Raw genomic sequence first — 21661 nt, 5'->3', positions numbered from 1 at the left:
TTTGTTAATATTAATTGCTATGTTTGTCTTTGTCTCCCCCCAGTCTGTTTTCTTCCTATTGTTTTCCCACAGAGATTATCACTGCACTCAACAACCGCTAATCGAGGACACAGATCTGGACCCCGCTCGGGCCTCCTCATTCTTCAGCGGTAAATATTCACTGAAAAATGTGTAATGTTATTTCTCATAATGTCCGAGGATTCAACTCGCCCATAAAACGTAAGAAAGCCTTTCTTGATTACTCGAAACACGTACCGGACATTATCTGTCTCCAGGAGACCCATTTTTCCACCTCTTCCCACCCTAAACATTTTGATGCCAATTATTTACAACACTATATGTCGAGCTGGGATAAAAAAACGAGAGGTGTTGCCACTTTCATTAGAAATAACTTCCCATTTCAACTCATCAGCACACATTCGGACCTTGAGGGCAGATTTCTCATTACTCTTGGAACATCACGAAACCAGACAATTTGCATTGTTAATAGCTATTTACCCGCAGCTTCCCAAAGGTCGGTCTTTCAGCTAATTACATCAAAACTAGTCACTCTTACGTATGACCACCTTATCTGGTGCGGCGACTTTAACTTTACCATTAATCCTAAATTAGATAGCAGCGCTCAGAAGCGCTCGGACATAACAAAGGCTGACAAAAAGAAAATCCAACATCTAATGAAAGAAAACTGCCTGGTCGATGTGTGGAGGGAATTAAATGGTCCTGTAAAGGGTTACACATACTTCTCACCTGTACATCAGTCCTATTCGCGAATAGACCTACACCTAACTACAGCAAGAACGATCCCATCGGTCCTATTCTCTCGTCATATTCCATCATCATGGTCTGATCACGATGTTGTCCTATCAACATTTAAACTCAATGTCACCACCTCTAAATTATTCAAATGGAGACTGAACGAATCCTTACTCTCTGACCCCACTGCTCTCTCAAAAATTAAAGAAGAGTTGGGACTATACTTCCAGACCAATTCCACTGACGACACTTCCCCTGGACTAGTGTGGATGGCACACAAAAAATTCATTACCGGCTCACTAATCAAAATTGCATCCAATAAAAAGAAACAAAGATCTGAATTACAAACACGCTTAGAGACCAAACTTATGAAACTTGAACTTGCTAACCAAGCCACCACTTCCCTCTTTTTGATTAAGCAAATCAGAGATACTAAGCTACAATTAGATACTATTCTTACAAATAAAACAGAGAGAGCGTTAACATGGACTAAGTCAACTTTTTATAAATACGCAAATAAACCATCTGGCATGTTGGCACGTAGGCTCAGAAGCAAAGAATTCTTAAATAATGTCACCTCCATCAAAGATTCCAAAGGCAGAATTTCCGCACACCCGGATATAGTATACGAAACATTCCGAGACTACTATCAGAAACTATATACCTCCCCACAGATATCCTCACCACAATCCCTATCCTCTTTCCTAGATGAATTAAAAATACCTAAAATTCCCATCTCCACTGTAGATCAACTCCATACGCCAATATCTGAAGACGAAATCTCTGCAGTAATTAAAAACCTAAAGAAAAACAAAGCCCCCGGACCCGACGGCCTCACGGCACTATATTACAAGAAATTTACAAACATCCTCACACCACACATTAAAAATTACTGTAATGCTCTACTAAATGGCACCCAGATGCCCCCTGAATTCTATATTGCCCATGTGACGATAATCCCAAAACCAAAGAAGGACCATCTCCTTCCCAAGAATTATAGACCTATATCGTTGTTAAATGTTGACCTCAAACTCTTTACATCCATCATTACTACTAGACTCAACAAATTATTACCTACCCTTATTCACCATGACCAAGTGGGGTTCATACCTAATAGACAAGGCCCCGACAATATTAGGAGAAATCTAAATATTATACATTCGGCAAACTTCCACAAACAACCCCTGCTACTATTAGCTTTAGACATAGAGAAAGCTTTCGACTCGGTCTCATGGCCCTACCTATTTGAAGTCCTATCCAGATTTGGCATCCCTCGCACCCTTATTTCATGCCTCCAACTACTGTATGACAGCCCTACAGCTTATTTGAAACTCCCGTCAACTAGACCTACTCCTATCAACATACAAAGGGGGACGAGGCAGGGCTGCCCACTTTCTCCAGCCCTGTTTGCCATGGCCATGGAGCCACTAGCTGAGGCAATAAGGCTTAACCCGAACATACTTGGGCCTGTAGGACTTGGCGCACAATATAAGGCAAGCTTATTTGCGGATGATTTATTGCTGACTTTGTCCAGTCCACTTACCACTCTCCCAAATTTGTTTTCAGTCCTACGTAGATTTGAGTCGATCTCAGGACTCAAAATTAATGTTGACAAATCCGAAGCTCTATTTCTTAACACCACTATGGACATGCAAACAAATATTATTTCCCAGTTTAAATTTACAAAAAATGAACATTATATAACTTACCTCGGAGTCAATCTCACCTCTCATAGGTCGACCTTATTCAAGTGGAACTATCTCCCGTTAATAAAAAACCTCCGAGCTGACTTAACTAGATGGTCTGCCATGAAGTTGACCTGGTTGGGCAGATTGCATTCAATTAAAATGGTCTCCCTGCCCAGATTTCTGTACTTATTCCGCTCTCTCCCCATTCCGTTGCCCCATAAGACTTTACACGAGATTCACTCTATGATTTCAAAATTTATTTGGCAGGGAAAAAAACCCAGAATCCGTCAAAGAACAATGTTCATACACAGAAGGTTAGGGGGGCTTTCCATGCCCAACTTCACACTGTATTACAAGTTGGCTCAGTTGGCCCAATTGACTAATGCCTGCGCTGCCAACCATGCTCCGAGATGGGTTGGCCTGGAATCGTCCTTCTTACTTCCGTTTTCCTTGCCTGGCCTTATGTGGTCCACACAAAAACTACCAAAAGGCTTACACATTACAGCACCTTTCACAGCACATTCCCTGATCCTTTGGAGGAAGGAAAGGTTTAAATTTGATCTCCAATCTAAGTCCTCCCCACTGACCCCCCTCTTCTGTAACCCCATGTTCCCACCAGGACTTGACCCACGTTCTTTTGCTTGGTGGAAAGTTAATGGAATTACCACTCTAAAACACCTCTGCTCACCCTTTAATATAATTTTATCTAGACAAGAATTCCTCCGTAAATACAATCCATCCATTAACGAAACCTTTCGTATCTATCAGGTTTTCCATTTTGCGGAACAGTTTCTACAACATAAAATCCCTTTTCACGCGACTGGCTTTGAACAGAGGTGTATGGACGACCCACTGGGAAGGGGAACTATTTCTCTGCTATACAAATCTCTCAATGCGGCACATGGAGTCGAAAAATTACATTATATGAAACAGTGGGAGGAAGACCTGGGTATTCAATTAACTTTGGAAAATTGGAGGCGATGCTGTGACACAGTTTCCAGGGATAGTCATCAAGCATCCCTGGCAGAAACATCCATTAAAGTCCTACACAGAACATACCAAGTCCCAAGTAAACTCCACACTATATACCCCAACATTTCAGATAAATGCTTTAGAGGATGTGGCGCAGTGGGAGATATGAAGCATATTTGGTGGGAATGTCCGATAGCCTCAACTATGTGGCGGGAAGTAGGATTAATAATTGAAAAAATGTATGGCGGGGCAATACAACTTGATCCGGCCACATTCCTTTTGGGAGCCAAGTACCCAGGCTTTTCTAACAAATTCCACAGGTTGATAGGCCAGCTGCTTATGGCCGCTAAGCTACATATAGCTACCAACAGGAGGTCGCCATTTCTCTCTGTCCAATCAGTTAGAGATAAAATGAATACAATCCTCTTATATGAACGTATACATGCAACTAGGGAAGATTTGTGGGAGGCCTTCTACCAAATTTGGAAACCGTGGATGGATCTTAACACGAACTTGAATCTTGAACAAACCTTGACTTTATCTATTTGAGACTTCATTATCCTGTGAGAGATTCTGATGACACTGGGGTTGAGCCTACGTTGGGTGGGGTGCGGGGAGGTGGGAGGCGAAACTCAAAACGGAGCAAAGAATAGTCCTGACTTGTAAATGTACTGCAGCTTACCATAAAGTAAAGTGCAGAATCTCATTTCCTTCCCCATTTTCCCTCTTTTATGTCCCCCATGTTCTTGTCTCGTCATATCTGTATTTTCGAATTTGAGTTAATATATGTATGGTTTTTCCTCTTTGTTTAAATTTAAGCTTATTGAACTCCCTTGTAAGGGAATCTGTTGTTCAATTGCTATGTTATTGAAAATAAAAAGTTATTGAAACTAAATGTTATGGGAGCTCCTGCATAGAGGTGTATGTAGGACCGATGTAATAAGGTTTGCATTTTAGTGTACTAGATAGTTGTATCTAGTGAGGAATATACAGTAGATCTATATACACCATCCCATTACAGACTAATAGTGGCTGCACTATGGTGCCATATACAGGTCGGAAGGTTCCATTAGAATCCTGTGACCTCACAATAGGATGTGCTATTAGTCGTGTGACAGTTCCCAGACATTCTGTTTCATCTATACAAGACAGACGTGTTTTAGAGCCAAGCTTTATGTGAGAAGTGCAAGGATGCGGTTTTCTTCAGCAAATTCAAAGAAATATTGACACATAAGTAATGCCAACTTCAAAAGTGGATCACCAACGCAGAAAGCGTGAGGACGGACTACAGTGGCCATGGCATCCCTTCCAAATTGCCAGTTGGGTTCTATACTTATATTTGGGTATCACGGCTTTTGGCTTTATTCTTCCCATACTGCCATGCACCTGGCAATCTGCCTGTAGCGGAATTCTAGGCATCTTATTCGCTCTACATTTTGTTTTCCATACCCTTACAATTTCTACTGACTCCTCTTGTGTAGATCCTAAGGAGGCAGTCAGTGTAAAGGAGGCCAAGGAAACTAAACCAAAGAAGATTCACTGCCACATAATACCTGTGACATTTTATAAAGAGAAGATTCGATTTTGTAACATTTGTGGAAAAGATGTCTTTAACTTCGATCACCATTCCCGAATTTTTAATACCTGTCTAGGAGGCAGAAATATTTGGTTTTACTATAATTCCATTGTGACCGCTTTCTTAGGCACAACATGCCTGGCCATCATCTCTCTGTTTGTGTTCTCCATCTACTGCCACGAGCCATGGGTGAAGGTGGACTCATCTACCAGCAGCTGGCTTATTTTTCCTGAAACACTTGCTATTGGGATTCTTATTATATCTTTCATCGATGGCATCCTTTGTTTCTCAATAGCATCAGTGTTGGGATATTATATATGTTTACACCTATATTTGCTGTGTCATGGATCAACTACTCATGAATATTATGAGAAACGAAACTTAAAAAGGCTAGATCTTGAAGCAGCTCATCCCTTCCAAAATTTCCACCATTTTTCAATGCCATCAGTGCCAAGAAAGAGCGATCTCAACGATACTGCGATCCAAACTGAGCAGACAGCAACGGAGACTGCAAGCGTATCAACTCAAACTCAAGAGAAAATACTAAATCTACGGACAATCGGTTCACAAACTATTAATGACGAGGTAACAACAAGGCAACCAGGCCCCAGTTTAATAAATTTAGCTGGGACGTTGCTAGCCCCATTCAATTGTGTAAGGGAACCATCAATTGTGTAAATGTGCAACCTCTGAGTATGACACCTACAGTGAACTGCAGCATAAATTAACAAAGGGATAAATAAAGCATTCAGAAAATGCATAAAATGTGCTTCAGATTATTGTGTTACTTTGTAATCTAAATTGTATGTAGAATTCAACAATTTCTGCAAATGTCATGATGTGTATTTTGTGTAGCAGAATTAAACACATATACATGTAGCCTGTATGGCCGAGCATGGAGAATATACTGCTCCCTAGTCCTAGTCTGTACATGTACATATGTACATCAACACCAATAAGTGAACTCAATAATAGATACCAATAAAAAGCAATATCTATAACTGTCACCAAAGCTGACACTTTTTAAGATTGGTTAAAAAATGTTACATTTTATTTTTAACACAATAAAAAACCTAGATTTTAAAACACATGAAATATTATAAATGGGGAAAAAGAAAAACAAATACAGGAAAGGCAGGTGTGGCTTCAAAGTGGCATAATATATATCAGGTGCATAGGGGGCTATAATAATAGTAAGTGTCCAAAAGGAATTATAATACATATGGATCGCCCCCAGACACAGGGCCACGCGTTTCGGTACCGGGCCTCTCTGGTTCGGTTCTGAGGCTGTCACGGTGGCTAGACCCGGTCCGCGACCCTGCTAAGGGGCGTCCAATAAAGGTGGTACAGTCTGTCAGGGGTTCGTGACGCCACCTGTGGTGTTCGATCAGGGTGACCGATGCTGCTGTGGGGTCCGCTGGGGTGATGGAATGGCAGCTGGATGGTATACCTTCCCACAGGTGAAGTATATCCCCAGGGCTTCCCAGTAGGGTAGATGGTGATGGTGTGAGGTACAGTCAATAACGAGGACACAAGGTTGCAGTCTCTTTACCTCTTTACTGAAGACTTCAGGATCCTCAATCCAGAGCACGTTTAACAGGGCTCTCTGAGACTGGCCGGTCCGATGGGCACTTCCAGAGTTTCCTTTACAGATGGAAATCGTCGCCTACCACTAGCGCCTGTGTGTTGTAGTCCTACCCTGCTGAGCATTCGGGATAGTCCTCACAACTGCTGTTCTCGTTCGTCGTTCTCTACAGCTCTCTCTCTCTCTCTTTAGTTCCAGATGTTACTATTTTCTCGTCCCCCAGATATGTTTTGGCTAGGACGCACCCGTATGACGGGAAGGCTTGGAGGTCTTCCGGAACCCTAGAGACGCCCCTCTCCCAATGTTGCCCCCTATGCCTTCTTAGGAAATTTAAGGTAGACAGCCAACCTATAATTAACTATCCTGCGGAGTTCGAAGTAAGGCCTGAAGTCAGTTACTCCCGCGGTGTTCCGGCCACCGGCTACATGCCTCAGTAAGATGTTGCCTCGGTCTCACGGCACGACCCTTACTGGCTCTCCTTTGTGCTTGATCTCGTTTACACTGTTCCACAATATCCTTCCCTTCTTATCTCTTTCTTAGGATGCTGCCGCAGGAGGTGCAGACGCGGCTCCGTAACGTTCTGTTCTGTTCGCTAGGCACCTGCCAGGTTCCCACGCCTGACAGGGACCCCCCTGTGTCTTCTCCCTGCAACACCCCCTGCCACGGGATGTTGCCTGAATCCAACCCAGTCAGCTTCTGACTAACTTCCTCCCCAGCCCCTAGTTTTACCAGTGTGAGGAGTGGCCCAATAAATAAAGCCTTTTGCTCCCCCTAGTGGCCGGAGTGTGAAGTGTAATGTGTTCTGGTGATACCTGGTCAGGAGAATTCCTTCAGTGCCATCAGAGGTACCGCCACTCCCCTTAGTGGCAGAGTGTCATACTGCAACGACCAGATCTCTGGGGCGCTGCACATACATATATATTCAGTCTAAATAAATATAGAAACATATATAAATATTTATATAAATATACGTACATATGTACAAAGCGATAGTTCATTATAGTGCATTATACTATACGTAGGCATTTGGGGAGTGCATTATACTATATATAGGCAGATGGGGAGTACACTATATTGCATGGAGGCCTATGGGGACTGCATTATACTCTATAGAGGCAGATGGGGAGTGCATTATACTGTATAGAGGCCTATGGGGACTGCATTATACTCTATAGAGGCCTACTGTATGTGGAGTGCATTATACTCTATAAAGGCCTATGGGGAGTGCATTGTACTATATCTAGAGGCCTATAAGGAGTGCATTATACTAAATATAGGTCTATGGGGAGTGTATTCTACTATATGTAGAGGCCTATAAGGAGTGCATTATACTATATATAGGCCTACGGGGAGTGCATTATACATTATCAATGATGGTCCAACAATTCTAACTCGAATAATAAAACAAGGAGTCAGGTTATTAAATATCAATATATAAAAACAATTGAAAAGACAGAGAACAAAGTCTCCAAAAAAGAGGGGAGTGATGCACAGCAAATTAATATATAGATCAAAAAGGTTGGAGAGGGGGAGGAAGGTGACGCTAGCTGATGTAGATCTGGAGAAATATCAGACGATAAAAGTGTGGACAGAAATGGCAGTGGTAACCATAGCAATAAAAAAATATATAACGCTTTACACTGGAGGTGCAATACACTTCTGAAAGGCTGCTATATAGTAAACCACACCGCTGACATTAAATGCAATATCCCCACATATAGCGCACGTAAGTCCAATGGTATCAGTATGCGAGTGCAGTCAAAAACGCTCTGCACTGGTACCACACTGAATGAGGACCCCCCAAAGAGGCTGCCTCTCCGCTCATGCACCCATCCCCTAAGGTATGCAACTCAAGTTCATATAAATGTGGATGTTACCTAAACATTGCACTGGTTGGGTGTGAGGGGAACGCAGACAGACTTACAGCCTCACTGTTCCTTGCAGCATTCTCCTTTAGGTAACATCCATATGTTCATGTGTGCCATATTTCAGTCCTATATTACCTATATGGGTGTAAGATGTAATTGTACAAAACGATCAGGGTATTTTTACATTGATTAAGCCTATTACTACATGAGCTTCTTACTATATCGCTCATTACATGTACCAATATGACATTATGTCTTTACTGTGTGGTATGAATTAAGAAACCTAATATTATATGGGCTTCTTATCATTTAGCCCATTAGATGTCATGACATTTTGCACTAATATGACACTTTCATTGTAAGGTATTTATATAATATAACAGACTCTAAATAGACCTATCAGTGTATTGTACAAGACTTGTCCCCCGTGTAGACCCATTGCTTTTTCCTACATTTGTATTCCTCTGTTGTTACATACTTATATGATGGTTTTGTCTTATTTTTTAATATACTGCAATAAAGATGCTTTTAGCCTTTTATAAAAAGCCTATTTTTTAAGTGTTGGTTTAGATAAGCTTTTTTGTTCTAATTATTTAGGATTGATAATATTGGTGTAGTTGCATGTATTAGATAAAGCTGAACCCATAGAAATCATCTTATCGTTTGCTTGGCTTCAATCTAAAAAAAAGTTGTCTCCATGAGACAAAGTGTAACTGCATTTGTACAACTTTTACAACATTTTTGACAAGTCATTGAGGCATGCCATAAGTGGGGGTCCAGGTGCTGAGATGCACACCAGTAGCTGTACTGAAGACGGGTTTATAGATCTTGTGTTCAGTCTGTCCTCAGTATTGGCTGAGGAGTTCTGCCTCTTTGCTCCAAATGCTAGAGGCAATCTCAGCACCCAAATTCCAACCACTTAAAGCTCCTGACATATCCCTATAAAATGTCAAAAGATTTTTAAAAGTTCAGGCACATGTTAAAGGGTTTGTCCAGGTTTATCACAAAAGTCAACAGTCACTTGTGAATCCTCACATTGTGTACAGTGCGCAATGTGAAGATTCTCCAATGTTGGCATCGAGACTGAGCAGTCATGTGATTGTGAGTACGTGATATGCATACTTCTGGCCACATTCCAAGAAGACATGCACAGCCTCACTCAATAGACTGGCATTAAGCAAGGCATGTCTAGTCTGCCCGTCTGCGCTTGGTCTCGCCGCCAACAGCGGGGAATCCTCTGAGCGCGAACTGCGTGCAGTGTGAGGATTTACAAGTTTGCAGTCACATAAGGTGACTGTAGACGTTCATGATAAACTTGGACAACCTCTTTAACTATTAAAGCAAACAATTTTAAAAGATTATGGCACTTTGTCCACAGTTAATTCGTGACAAAATCTCCAACACAACATTACTTGGGGAATTGATTGTGGATTTTTTCCCCATTAAAATCTAAAGAAAAAATTTGAAACAACCCTTTGCTCAACTGGAAACGGAAACAGCATGATGTGAATTGGAAAATCCATTTCATGGGTGAATTTCTAAACAGAAAAAATGGCTAAATTCTCATCCAATTCCAATCCATGTGGACTAATTCTTCTTATGAATGGAGCAGCACCATAAAGGCCAGTAATGGCCGATGTAGTCCCGTAACATTGATGGTGATGGACGGGGGAGTATTTCTTATATTTATGTTTAGGGCCTTTTGCTATTCCAGAGGAAAGTCACAGAAAAAGGAACTTTCATTTCTACAAAGCGGCTGATCAATATGTATAATATAAAAAAAAAATAATTCTTACATTAGTCTGTGAGTGACATTTCAGGAACTTTGTCCTTTGCAACTTCTCCTTTAGGAGGTTTCATTAATAAAATTTCCTTTTTAAACCTATGGGACTGGAGAACGGACTCATATTAAACATACACTGGAAGACTGATGTGCTGTATAGGTAAATGACATTTATTATACTATAGCCACACATTTTACGCTGGCAGAAGAGGTATTTTTCTGTTCTCCAAATTCATTTATAGTCATTGCTAAGTCATGTTTATCGAGGTCTTTATATGCAAGAACTTGACATAGAATAATGCTTATTTAATATTTCTTTGATTGTGATCAGCAACACCTATTTGCAATACAATTCCATGTAAACCACCAAGAATATGCTTTTCTGCAGCGTATTGCGCAGTGGTTTATTAAATCTTCCTCTGCCCATTGATCTAAATGTAAGTGAATGACTGAGTCATATATCCTAATGAATTTGACAGAAACAGAAAACAGCTTCATTACACAACATAATCATCAAAGTGAGATTATCCTGTATAGAGCAGACCTCTAGTGAAAAAATATAATTAAAACCCATAACAGTTCAATAGGACATTGCCAACATCTTCTCTGAATGATCTCCCCATAACAGCAGGTATGAATCAGGGCAGATTTATCAATATTGTTCATGGGGAGAAGTTTGTGAAACGTTGCACAGTTCATTGTGAATGTCTTTAAAGGGAACCTGTCACCCCGAAAATCGTGGGTGAGGTAATCCCACCGGCATCAGGGGCTTATCTGCAGCATTCTGTAATGCTGTAGATAAGCCCCCGATGTATCCTGAAAAGGGAGAAAAAGACGTTATATTATACTCACCCAGGGGCGGTCCCGCTGCTGGTCAGGTCGGATGGGCGTCTCTGGTCCGCTGCGGCGCCTCCTATCTTCTTTCCATGACGTCCTCTTCTGATCTTCAGCCACGGCTCCGGCGCAGGCGTACTTTGCTCTGCCCTCTTGAGGGCAGAGGATAGTACTGCAGTGCGCAGGCGCCGGAAAAGTCAGAGGCCCGGCGCCTGCGCACTGCAGTACTTTGTCTGCCCTCAAGAGGGCAGAGCAAAGTACGCTTGCGCCGGAGCCGTGGCTGAAGATCAGAAGAGGACGTCATGGAAAGAAGATAGGAGGCGCCGCAGCGGACCGGAGACGCCCATCCGACCTGACCAGCAGCGGAACCGCCCCTGGGTGAGTATAATATAACGTCTTTTTCTCCCTTTTCAGGCAACATCGGGGGCTTATCTACAGCATTACAGAATGCTGCAGATAAGCCCCTGATGCCGGTGGGATTACCTCACCCGCGATTTTTGGGGTGACAGGTTCCCTTTAATATTGATGACTACAATAAACCAGACACATGCCCTTCTTCACATCTGACCGGTCTTACACATGCTATTATGTAAAATATGCATTTCATGGGGAAAAAAGAGAATTTGTAGGTTCAACAAAATATATACAGTTGAAGCCAGAAGTTTACATACACTATATAAAAAGACACATATGCAAGTTTTTTTCAATATCTGACATGAAATCAGAATAAACCTTTCCTGTTTTAGGTCAATTAGGATTACCATAATTAATATTTGCCAAATGCCACAATAATGAAAGAGAATAAAGGCATTTTTATTACTTACTGCAAAGTCCAAAGTTTACATACATTTCATTAGTATTTGGTACCATTGCCGTTAAACTGAATGACTTGGGTCAAACGATTGGAATATCTTTCCTCAAGCTTCTCACAATAGTTGGTTGGAATTATTGAATAATTGGAATTGATTAATTGTTGTTTTAATTTCTAAAGTTGTTAAAGGAGATTTGTAACCTTTAGGATGCGTCACACCTGCAGTATTTGGTCATCAGTATTTGTAGCCAAAACCAGGAGTGGGTGATAAATGCAGAAGTGGTGCATATGTTGCTATTATACTTTTCCTTCTCTTTGTTCCACTCCTGGTTTTGTCTTACAAATACTGATGTAAAATACTGACCAAATACTGCTAGTGTGACGGCAGCCGGAAATGTGATATCCAAACAAATGGATACTAGTAAAATAAAAAATACAGATGGTGACTACTCCCCTCTGCTGTTTTGGCTGAAGGAGTGACATCACGATTACACCACACACCACTGCAGCCAGTCACTGAGTGGCTCTGATGAAGTAGGAGGCACAAATAGCTAAAATTCAGTGATTGGCTGCAGTGGTGATGTGCACTGTAGACATGATGGCACGACTGCAGGCAGGCATAGAGAATTGAGCAGAGGAGGGGAGCTGCTTTGTACAAGTATCTGATCACTTGGGGACCACTTTTCTAAAAGTGGAAACCCCCTTTAAGTGTTTTAGCACTGATAAATAACAGATTTTATAGCAGTGTCGCAGGAGCTTACATAGATGTTAGAGAACACAACGCAACCATGAAAGAAGCAATATGACGTATGGAAGACAACACGTCTAATACAAAGCACTCACCTCTGATCCTTCTTGTTGTGATAAGGTAATTCAATACCACAATGGACATAGAGGTCAGAGCACATACAGTGACCTGACAATAACCCAAAAACATAGAAGGAGCTCTGAGACGTGGGAACTCTGCTGACCGCAATCCCTAATCCTCTCCAACCACACTAGAGCAGCCGTGGATTGCGCCTAACGCTCCCTATGCAACTCGGCACAGCCTGAAAAACTAGCTAGCCTGAAGATAGAAAATAAGCCTACCTTGCCTCAGAGAAATACCCCAAAGGAAAAGGCAGCCCCCACATATAATGACTGTGAGTTAAGATGAAAAGACAAACGTAGAGATGAAATAGATTTAGCAAAGTGAGGCCCGACTTTCTGAACAGAGCGAGGATAGGAAAGGTAACTTTACGGTCAACACAAAACCCTACAAAAACCACGCAAAGGGGGCAAAAAGACCCTCCGTACCGAACTAACGGCATGGAGGTACACCCTCTGCGTCTCAGAGCTTCCAGCAAGCAGGGAACAACAAATAGACAAGCTGGACAGAAAAAAAAAAGCAAACAAAATAGTAAAGCAGAACTTAGCTATGCAGAGCAGCAGGCCACAGGAACGATCCAGGAGGAAACAGGTCCAATACTAGAACATTGACTGGAGGCCAGGATCAAAGCACTAGGTGGAGTTAAATAGAGCAGCACCTAACGACTTCACCACATCACCTGAGGAAGGAAACTCAGAAGCCGCAGTACCACTTTCCTCCACCAACGGAAGCTCACAGAGAGAATCAGCCGAAGTACCACTTGTGACCACAGGAGGGAGCTCTGCCACAGAATTCACAACACCTTCTACTCCTCAGTTCCTCCTAACTGGAAATGGAACAGGGAGGATCCACCGACACAGAGGAACTCCCACCATTATTTGTGATGACGCTTGGGAGACCTGTGACATGACCAAACTGATAGGGAAGGAAGTGAGGAGCAGCAGACGACACCAGCCATGGACACAGCTGCACTGCATACAGTCAGCACGTACACAATGGAGCACGTCCAGACAGAAAACTTACTAGTGTGTCACTGCAGCCTAAAAGAGGGAGACGTTCCACATTCAGACGCACGTACGTGTAAGGCCACGTGCACACCTTCAGTATTTGGTGAGATTTTACCTCAGTATTTGTAAGACAAAATATGAAGTGGGTGAAAAATGAAGACGCAGTGCACACATTTCTATTATACTTTTCCTCTGATTGTTCCACTCCTGGTTTACAAATACTGAGGTAAAATACTCACCAAATACTGAATGTGTGATCGCAGACTGAGGAATTCATGCAGGTTGAAAAAAAAAAAAATAATAATATTAACCTGAGTTACAAAATGAATTATGATTGCAAAAAGAATTATTACATTATTGCACAGTTAGGTTGACAAATACTACACGTTCATGTTCATTTATAATGCATGTATACATAGATTTCTGATCAATTTCTGCCAAACAAGCCAATATTGGTGTACGGAAATACACGTTTGATTTGAATGAAATCTGTCAGAAAATTGATCTGATCTGCTAAACACAATGACTGTAATATGTAAACAGACATCTGAAAAAGCCTCCGTTATAGGGAATATAAGGCTATATTCACACTTTGCGGATTTTGCTGCGGATCCGCAGCGGATTTGACCGTTGCGGATCCGCAGCGGATTTGACCGTTGCGGATCCGCAGCAGTTTCCCATGAGTTTACAGTACAATGTAAACCTATGGGACACAAAAAACGCTGTGCACATGCTGCAGAAAAAAACGCGCGGAAACGCTGCGGATTACATTCCACAGCATGTCACTTCTTTTCTGCGGATTTTCACCTGCTCCAATAGGAAACTGCAGATGAAAATGTGCATAAGAATCCGCAGTAAAAACCGCAACGGGTTTTCACTGCGGATTTTGGAATTCCACTGCGGAAAAATCTACAGTGGAATCGGCAAAGTGTGAACTTAGCCTTAGGGGATTTGTGATGAGATGACACTATCAGCTGGCCCGAGACCTGTATGTGTAAAGGCCGCCATACACATTACGTGACTGCTGGCTGAATGATACTTTGGCGGATTGTTCAGCGGACAGCAATCTCAGCAGACTCTCCCATACACAGGCGTGCTCGTAGGGTTCTCCACGAGAAAGCCACCGACTGACGGTCTATCTCCAGGAGAACACTGAAATTGGAAGTATGAAATCAAATATGCCCAAGCAACATCTCCACCAACAATCAGTGGGTTGGCGCCCCATACACAAAGTGTCGGAAGGACCCATCTGTATCAACGGATTTGGCTACATTAGTCTAATGTCCATGGGAGCCTTAGATGTCATTAGGACCTCCGCAGTGACCTTGAGTTAGGAGCCACTTGTATGTAGCTGTCATGGCAATTATCAGGTTGCAATGTAGCAGCGGCATACTGTGATCTCTGGTAGGGGATGTGTTGTGGTCAGGGTCGCCATACAGCACCGGTTTAACAGGGATCTCTGCGGTGGGTAAGTGGTTGTGCATCAAAGTATTGCGTCTTCTTGGCATTCCCACAACAGCACTAACATATGGCGTGAGTCACATTAGCGTATCACATCGGATGCGATATGCTAATGACCCTCGGCTCCTGCTCTCCTGCGAGCGGGAGGCGAGGTTCAGTGCTCTGTGCTCCGATCTTCTCGCATCAGAGAATAGGAGCACATATGCAGGGGAGACGGAGAAAGTAATTTTTCCATCTCCTCTGCTGCCAGTGTCAGTGGGAATCGCACTGCACTAGGGTGATAGCCCTACACACATGCACCCATAGACTTATGTAGGTGTGTGCAGTCTGAATTTTGCATGCAGTCGCAGCATGCTGCATTTTTTTTCCATCCGATCGCGATCTGACCGGAGCAGGAAAAAAAAAAAAACCGCCATTGAGAATAGAAACATAGGATTAAATTGGCACAAATGCAAACTGACTTTTAGTTGGATTGCATTCATCTGATTTTATCGCAAGTGGGAGGAAGCCCTAAACCTGAAAGCTACACCAATGGCTTCTCTCCCAGCCATCCAGGGAAATGTCCTGCACAGACTAGGGGAAGAAAACTGGATGAGCACGGTCTTCTCTCCGAGACTCTGGCTAGAACAACAGATCATGTTTCAAGGCCCCATAATGGGTCATGGGATATCAGCTAACAGGAGGCCCCCGGTAGGTGGCTTTAGGTGAATGCTTTCTCCTTTTTGGAGGAGAGCTGATTTACATGTCACATCCCCATCACATAGGAGTAGAGGTAGGTGCAGACCAGGGCAGATACCCAGCGGTCCCAATATGTAGGTGTAGAGGTGCTGCACATTAGGGTGTATAACATTTCAGTATACGGGGGCCTGCAGAAGACATATCCTGGGAGACAACGCAGAACAAGGGCCAATGCAGACAAAGGTATGAGAAATTGTTTGCGTTTCATCCAGAAAACTCTGATCATTTTTTTCTCACTTCCATCCTATTTTCATCAGTATGTACGTTTTTTACATCCGTGTGACATCCATTTGCTATCCGTTTTCATACATCATCAGCAAAAAAAAAAAAAAAATGGAATAGCAGAAAGAAAGCAGCTCGCCCAAAACCCTCGGCACGGAAGGAGACGACTCCTTCTTGGCACTGCTCAGATCCAGTAGAAACACTCTTCCAGCCATGGTCCCAGGCAGGGCCGGACTGGCCATCTGGCAATTCTGGCAAATGCCAGAAGGGCCTGTCTGGCCATGGGCTGTCTTGTCTGCTACATTGTTAACAGAATCGGTGTTCTCAAGACACTCATACACAGGTTTCTGCTAATAACCAAGAAAAATTATCTTTCACAATTGGTGCAGAATCCAACCAGAGGAGCAGCACTTTTAGACCTAATACTATCTAATAGACCTGACAGAATAACAAATCTGCAGGTGGTTGGGCATTTAGGAAATAGCGACCACAATATTGTGCAGTTTCACCTGTCTTTCACTAGGTGGACTTGTCAGGGAGTCACAAAAACATTGAACTTTAGGAAGGCAAAGTTTGACCAGCTTAGAGATGCCCTTAATCTGGTAGACTGGGACAATATCCTCAGAAATGAGAATACAGATAATAAATGGGAAATGTTTAAGAACATCCTAAATAGGCAGTGTAAGCGGTTTATACCTTTTGGGAATAAAAGGACTAGAAATAGGAAAAACCCAATGTGGCTAAACAAAGAAGTAAGACAGGCAATTAACAGTAAAAAGAAAGCATTTGCACTACTAAAGCAGGATGGCACCATTGAAGCTCTAAAAAACTATAGGGAGAAAAATACTTTATCTAAAAAACTAATTAAAGCTGCCAAAAAGGAAACAGAGAAGCACATTGCTAAGGAGAGTAAAACTAATCCCAAACTGTTCTTCAACTATATCAATAGTAAAAGAATAAAAACTGAAAATGTAGGCCCCTTAAAAAATAGTGAGGAAAGAATGGTTGTAGATGACGAGGAAAAAGCTAACATATTAAACACCTTCTTCTCCACGGTATTCACGGTGGAAAATGAAATGCTAGGTGAAATCCCAAGAAACAATGAAAACCCTATATTAAGGGTCACCAATCTAACCCAAGAAGAGGTGCGAAACCGGCTAAATAAGATTAAAATAGATAAATCTCCGGGTCCGGATGGCATACACCCACGAGTACTAAGAGAACTAAGTAATGTAATAGATAAACCATTATTTCTTATTTTTAGTGACTCTATAGCGACAGGGTCTGTTCCGCAGGACTGGCGCATAGCAAATGTGGTGCCAATATTCAAAAAGGGCTCTAAAAGTGAACCTGGAAATTATAGGCCAGTAAGTCTAACCTCTATTGTTGGTAAAATATTTGAAGGGTTTCTGAGGGATGTTATTCTGGATTATCTCAATGAGAATAACTGTTTAACTCCATATCAGCATGGGTTTATGAGAAATCGCTCCTGTCAAACCAATCTAATCAGTTTTTATGAAGAGGTAAGCTATAGGCTGGACCACGGTGAGTCATTGGACGTGGTATATCTCGATTTTTCCAAAGCGTTTGATACCGTGCCGCACAAGAGGTTGGTACACAAAATGAGAATGCTTGGTCTGGGGGAAAATGTGTGTAAATGGGTTAGTAACTGGCTTAGTGATAGAAAGCAGAGGGTGGTTATAAATGGTATAGTCTCTAACTGGGTCGCTGTGACCAGTGGGGTACCGCAGGGGTCAGTATTGGGACCTGTTCTCTTCAACATATTCATTAATGATCTGGTAGAAGGTTTACACAGTAAAATATCGATATTTGCAGATGTTACAAACTATGTAAAGCAGTTAATACAAGAGAAGATAGTATTCTGCTACAGATGGATCTGGATAAGTTGGAAACTTGGGCTGAAAGGTGGCAGATGAGGTTTAACAATGATAAATGTAAGGTTATACACATGGGAAGAGGGAATCAATATCACCATTACACACTGAACGGGAAACCACTGGGTAAATCTGACAGGGAGAAGGACTTGGGGATCCTAGTTAATGATAAACTTACCTGGAGCAGCCAGTGCCAGGCAGCAGCTGCCAAGGCAAACAGGATCATGGGGTGCATTAAAAGAGGTCTGGATACACATGATGAGAGCATTATACTGCCTCTGTACAAATCCCTAGTTAGACCGCACATGGAGTACTGTGTCCAGTTTTGGGCACCGGTGCTCAGGAAGGATATAATGGAACTAGAGAGAGTACAAAGGAGGGCAACAAAATTAATAAAGGGGATGGGAGAACTACAATACCCAGATAGATTAGCGAAATTAGGATTATTTAGTCTAGAAAAAAGACGACTGAGGGGCGATCTAATAACCATGTATAAGTATATAAGGGGACAATACAAATATCTCGCTGAGGATCTGTTTATACCAAGGAAGGTGACGGGCACAAGGGGGCATTCTTTGCGTCTGGAGGAGAGAAGGTTTTTCCACCAACATAGAAGAGGATTCTTTACTGTTAGGGCAGTGAGAATCTGGAATTGCTTGCCTGAGGAGGTGGTGATGGCGAACTCAGTCGAGGGGTTCAAGAGAGGCCTGGATGTCTTCCTGGAGCAGAACAATATTGTATCATACAATTATTAGGTTCTGTAGAAGGACGTAGATCTGGGTATTTATTATGATGGAATATAGGCTGAACTGGATGGACAAATGTCTTTTTTCGGCCTTACTAACTATGTTACTATGTTACTATACTGTTAAAAGTTGTGATGGAGCACAAAGTTGCTGACTCCGTCACTTACCCCAGCAGGCCACGGGCATCAAGTAAAAATATTGGTCTTGTAGAAAATCTCCCTTTCCTCCATCCAGGGTAATATTAGTAATATAACCCATCTGGTTCATGGGGACGGGGACAACATGGGCCTGTGTGATTTCAAATGCCAGGACAGAATTTCAGCCCCAGTCCATACCTGGTCCCAGGTGATAAAACAGAACACAAATCCGATGTAACTGGACATCCTCAGGTGCATCCAGACCCTGCGTGTCTCAGTCCGTCCATGATTACAGCCCGACACTCATATGTTAAGGTACTGTCACATTTAGCGACGCTGCAGCGATCCAGACAACAATCCCGATCGCTGCAGCATCGCTGTTTGACGTCACCACTGTGCTCTGCTTTCTGGCTGGCCGGCGCTGACAGTGCAAAGAAGCACAGCGCCGGAGGACAGACAGCGGAAGGTAAGTATGTAGTGTTTTTTTTTTTTTTACGTTTACGCTGGTAACCAGGGTAAACATCGGGTTACTAAGCGCGGCCCTGCGCTTAGCAACCCGATGTTTACCCTGGTTACCAGTGAAGACATCGCTGAATCGGCGTCACGCACAACCAACGATGGCACAGCAGGATCCTGATCGCTGCTGCGTGTCAAACTGAACGATATCGCTAGCCAGGACGTTGCAACGTCACGGATCGCTAGCGATATCGTTCAGTGTGACGGTACCTTTATGGTATGTGCACACGTTGCAGATTTCCTGCAGAACTGCAGCTTTTTTTTCCGCGCAGAAACGCTGCAGATCTGCAAGTGATTAACAGTACAATGTAAATCAATGGCAAAATAAAAATGCTGTGCTAATGGTGCAGAAAATTCTGCACAGAAAACGCAGCAGATTCAAAAAAGGACCATGTCAATTCTTTTGTGCAGAACTGCTGCGTTTCTGCACCCATTCCATAATAGAAATCTGCAGGGGTAAAAAAAAAGGAAGAAATCTGCAACGTGTGCACAGACCAAAAAAAGGTGCAGATTCTGACCTGTGTTTTCTGCCAAGAAATTCAGAATCTGCACAGAAAATTCCAGAGTCAAATCTGCAACGTGTGCACATACTGTGTGCACACGATGCAGATTTGGTGCAGAATTTTCTGCATAAAATCTGCACTAAATCTGTATCTCCTGGCAGAATCCGCAGGTGCGTTTTTTGTGCAGATTTTACCAATGGATTTCTATAATGGAGGGGTGCAGAAACGCTGTAGAACTGCACAAAAGAAGTGACATGCACTTCTTTGAAATCTGCAGCGTTTCTGCGCAGATTTTTCTGCACCATGTGCACAGCTTTTTTTTTTCACATTGATTTACATTGTACTGTAAATCACAGTGCAGTTCTGCAGCGTTTCTGCTGCAGAAAAATCTGCTGCAGTTCTGCACTAAATCTGCATCGTGTGCACATACCCTTACATTTGGATTACATTGATCATTGGAATAAAGTTCTATTTTTTTACCTGGAAACACGGCTGAAGGGGTTTCTCTATTGGAACAAAAAAATATACATGATCAAATACAGTTTCTTAGGTTGCTACTTGAAATTGGACGTGACTTGGTTGTTCCGTCTCGGAACCTTTTTTTATTTTATGCACCCATAGACTTGAATGGGTGAGTTTCATCCAGGACTCGAAAGAAAGTACTACACACACATAAAATATGTATCAAATTATTAGACGCGGCACAGAGATGTCAGAGACTAAAAATAAATAAATAAAGATGCTTCACTCCAAAGACATACTGATAGGGAATTTAGATTGTGAGCCCCAATGGGGACAGTGATGATGACTGTGACTGCGCTGTGCTAGCGGGCAGCATTATCATAGCAGCTTCATCAGGCCACGCCGCAAACAGCAAAAAAGAAAAAGCAAAGCTGCACTTCCAATCATAGTGAAAAAAGAACGTGGATCTCTCATCAGCCATCTGTGACAGCTCAGCCCTGCTTAACTGCGACTTTCCCAAGCAATATGTACTGTATATGTGTGTGTATATATATATATATATATATATATATATATATATATATATATATACACAGACACACACGGTTATGAACGACAAAGTCATAAATCCCAATCTATCATACACCGCATCGCTGCATGTGTATAATGTTTATAACAAGTGTCTGCAATGTGACTATTACATAGGTAGCCTCAGAAATCCATTGTATCCACACTTGGTGCCAATTATCCCATCTGCACGTTCCGATCATTGTAAGCTAATGACTCACCATACTTGGGACTCAGTGATACTGTGGAAGCACAAGGATCAGCAGTTCTCTGATCAAGAAAACGCATGCTTTATCTGCGTGTAATAAACCAGACCAGTGTAGACACGCTGACTCCATGGAGTTCTCCGGGAGGGGAGAGGTGTTACTTGGTTGCTGATGTCAGCCCTGGTCATCTGACTGGAGACGGTCTGCACCTGCGCACTAAGCACATGGAGCAGTGGTGGCCATCTTGGGTAAGGGAAGCCCACACTTGTACAGGTTTCTAGGCTGAGGTGTTAGCTATAAGGGGGTCTGTGCCTGCACACTCATCTGCAGGGTCCACACCAGCTCTCTGGAGTAAGGGAAGCCCCCTATAGAGTGTCCATGACATACAGAAGGTGCAGTGATAGAGACCCCCTGCTCCAGGTCAGTGTGATCCCTGAGGTCACATGTGGCAGGGTGACCCTCA

General features: G+C 42.6%; 1 long non-coding RNA gene across 1 annotated transcript in view; it reads right to left on the bottom strand.

Moving 5' to 3' along the window:
* The window catches only part of LOC138665086 (uncharacterized), a 77240-nt gene extending 55876 nt beyond the window's left edge, over positions 1-21364 (bottom strand). The window contains exon 1 of the long non-coding RNA XR_011318425.1: positions 21214-21364. This is a non-coding gene — a long non-coding RNA (uncharacterized lncRNA). The remainder of the gene's footprint in view (positions 1-21213) is intronic.
* Positions 21365-21661: the final 297 nt, after the last annotated feature.

The sequence above is a fragment of the Ranitomeya imitator genome, chromosome 1 (assembly GCF_032444005.1).
Source record: "Ranitomeya imitator isolate aRanImi1 chromosome 1, aRanImi1.pri, whole genome shotgun sequence".
Taxonomy (NCBI): Eukaryota; Metazoa; Chordata; class Amphibia; order Anura; family Dendrobatidae; genus Ranitomeya; species Ranitomeya imitator.
The sequence above is the reverse complement of the archived record's forward strand: the minus strand, read 5'-3'. Positions and strand labels throughout refer to the sequence as shown.